This window comes from Salvia hispanica, chromosome 4, assembly GCF_029641045.1.
Source record: "Salvia hispanica isolate PSC_SH4W2 chromosome 4, Shi_PSC_v1, whole genome shotgun sequence".
NCBI classification, from domain to species: Eukaryota; Viridiplantae; Streptophyta; class Magnoliopsida; order Lamiales; family Lamiaceae; genus Salvia; species Salvia hispanica.
In genome coordinates this window covers 25,499,950-25,503,160 of record NC_142695.1, presented here as the reverse complement: position 1 = coordinate 25,503,160, position 3,211 = coordinate 25,499,950, and the positions used below count along the sequence as shown (strand labels likewise).

At 38.4% G+C, this 3,211-nt stretch overlaps 1 long non-coding RNA gene across 1 annotated transcript; it reads right to left on the bottom strand.

Annotated features, from left to right (window-relative positions):
* Positions 1 to 1,832: 1,832 nt before the first annotated feature.
* LOC125192001 (uncharacterized) lies at positions 1,833 to 3,211 on the bottom strand. Its single transcript, XR_007171287.2, has 2 exons — positions 2,161 to 3,211; positions 1,833 to 2,074 (listed from the first exon to the last, which is right to left on the bottom strand). It is a non-coding gene; the product is annotated as an uncharacterized LOC125192001 (long non-coding RNA).

Here is a 3,211-nt window from a genome sequence, read left to right as displayed (position 1 = left end):
CTTAACATCCATTTGGTGAATTACAAGATTATGTATAGCAGCAAGTGCTAACAATAATCTAATTGTGGATATCCTAGCAACAGGAGCATAGGTGTCAAAATAATCAATTCATTTCTTTTGTCTAAAGCCTTGAATAACCAATCTGGCTTTATGTTTGTATATGCTTCCATCTACCTTCATCTTCGTTTTGAAGATCCATTTACTATTCAAAGCTTCACAGCCAGGTGGTAAATCAATCAGTTTCCAAGTACCATTTTAGATTATAGAATCCATCTCCTCTTGGATTGCCTCTTTCCAAAATGCAGAATCCCTTGAATCCATAGCTTCTTTGTAGGTCCTTGGATCATCACCAATAGTAAAGCAATATTGATATTGAAAATTAATTTCATTTCTTGATCCTTCTAGTAAGTACAATTTTAAATCATTTCCAAAAGACTTAGCTTTTTTTACTGTACCACTTCTCCTAGCATTAGGAGGTGTATCAATCACTTTTTCAGTTACACTAGAGTTACTAGACCTTGTAATCATGTCTCCAGGTTTAGATATAGACGTGAATCTATCCTCATTGCCAAAATCAGCATCCCTTGACTCATAATAGAGTGCACGGATACATAGTCATTGGGTTCTATGACATAGAACCTATAACAAGCTGAATTTTCAGAATAGCCAAGAAACACACAATCTATACCTCTTTGACCTATGGTTTTCATTTTAGGGCCAGTTAGACTTACCACAGCTCGACAACCCCAAACTCTGAGATAATTCAGTTTTGGTGGTTTCTTATGCCAAAGTTCATAAGAGGTTATCTTGTTCCTTTTATTAGGAACTCTATTCAACAAATAACAGGCTGTTAACATAGCATCACCCAAAATCCTTCACTTAGGCCAGAATAGCACAACGTTGAATTAATCATTTCTTTCAACGTTCTATTCTTTCTTTCAGCTACACCATTTTGTTGTGGTGTATATGGAGCAGTCGTCTGATGTATTATACCAGTAGATTCAAAATATGCTGGATCATAATACTCACCTCCCCTATCAGTGCGAAGAACTTTAATCTTCACACCATGATGAAGCTCTACACTTTCTTTAAAGATTTTAAATTTATCAAGAGCTTCATCTTTTGAATTGCATAAATAGACTCAACAAAATCTAGTAGCATCATCAATAAAAGTAACTACATACTTTTATTACCAAGTGATGGAGTCGAATGAAAATCACACAAATCACTGTGTATAAGTTCTAATACCTTAGTAACTTTATTGACATTCTTATTGAAAGGTTGTCTAGTTATTTTACACTTTTCATTGTTCAACTCAACTGCTGGTATCAAACTCATTTTACACAATGTCCTTCACGTGTCACAATTGAGGAAATACGCATTCGACCCAAAACACATAGTCCACCAAGAGGAAATGGTTTTGGAACCAGACTTAAGATATGAAGAAAAGCCAGAATCAATTTTGGATCGGAAAGTAAAAGAGTTGAGGAATAAATCTACTGTAACATATAAAAATTCTATACAAGCATCACGGACACAAAGAAGCTACGTGGAAGTTGGAGGACAAAATGAAAGAGAAGTACCCAGAGTTTTTTTTTATGACATAAGCAAATTTCGGGACGAAATTTTTGCTAAGGAGGGTAGAATGTAATACCCACTATTTTATTACCATTTTTCTTCAAGTTTAATGTCGAACTAGAAATGTTTGTTAATTCAAATTACTTTCGATTTAGAAATATTAGTCGATGACTTTGCTTGTTTGCTAAATTGAAGGTTGTCTATTAGGCTAAAATAAATTTCGTATATAGGTATTAAATTAAATATAATAAACGTCAAGAAAGAATACGAGGTTACTTTGCTGATCCAGAAAGTTCGAATACATATCAAGCTACTCTCTAGTTACAAAATAATTTACACACGTGTTGATGAGAAAGAATTAAAGAATACAAATATGCAAATGTTGGGCCTCTCTTCTTAAGCCCGAGTCACACCTTGCGCAGCCCGAGAGTTTGGCCCGTCGGCCCGAAGGTCAGCCCAATAACAGCCCAATAACTCTTTCTCCTATGGGTACAACCTGCAATGTATAGACAAAAACTAATAAATATTGTAAGGTATATTTTTTTCAACATCAAACCAAGCAAGGGAAGAAGGCATCCTCACTTTATCAAAGGAGGTCAAAATGATCCCAAAATGGCAGCTGCACCAAATCTGCCTGAATCAAGCAACCACCTGCACCCCTACATGTCCAAACAAGTGATTTTATGAAGGGGGTATTTGTGCTTCAAGAAAGAGACGAATGTATTAATTAAAAGCTTAGTGAAGATCTTAAAAGGAAGGATTTGTTGCAAGAAGAGAACAAGTAATACAACAGCTCCATTAAATTCTCACGAGTACACATTCTGCTATAAATTCCCCTCCAAACCACCCTTGAACACTCTCCTACACACTTTCAAATTTTTCCAGCAACACAGCAAGTTTGAGTGGAAGAAAGATGAGGTTTTAAGAGCTGAATTCTCAAAGCAGCCGCAGCTTCAATAGGTAATTGCCTCAACACCCAACATCATGCTTTACATCATATAAACCAACCCCAATAGATAGTCAAGAACTTAGAACCATAGATGCTCAAGAATCAAAATGCGAACTTAGCAATATCAACACAGTAGGTCTCATGTGCAAGTTAAGACATCAAGGCTTCATCAATTTAGTTGCTGCCCTAAGCTTCATAATTAGTGATCTTTTGCATCAAAGCCAATGACTAATTGCAAAATATTAAGCTCATCCTAGTGACTAAGAACACCCAAGATGTTGAATCGAGCATCAACCGAGAACTCCAGATTTACGGAATAAAAAAAGGGGTTAGGGGAAAGGGACTTATCTTAGACGACGGACTGCCCGGCATGGAGAAAACGCCGGCGTGAGGCCGACGGCGGAGACAAGCGGCGCTGCTCGCCGAGGCTGACGGCATAGGCGCGATGGCGACCCCGGAACTTCCACGCGCGACGGAGAAAGAGACGGAAGAAGAAAGGCGACGCCTTTCCCTTGTCGGCAACTTCACCGGGGAGGAACGAAACGAGAGGAGGGAGTAGACGCTGCTCGCTTCTTCAATTTAGGAAATATACGAATTTTGGGAAAGTGTGCGATTCGGAGAAGGGAGGCGGAGCCGGTGTCGCTCCGGCGATGCAGAGACGCGACGATTCATCGGAAAGGTGTC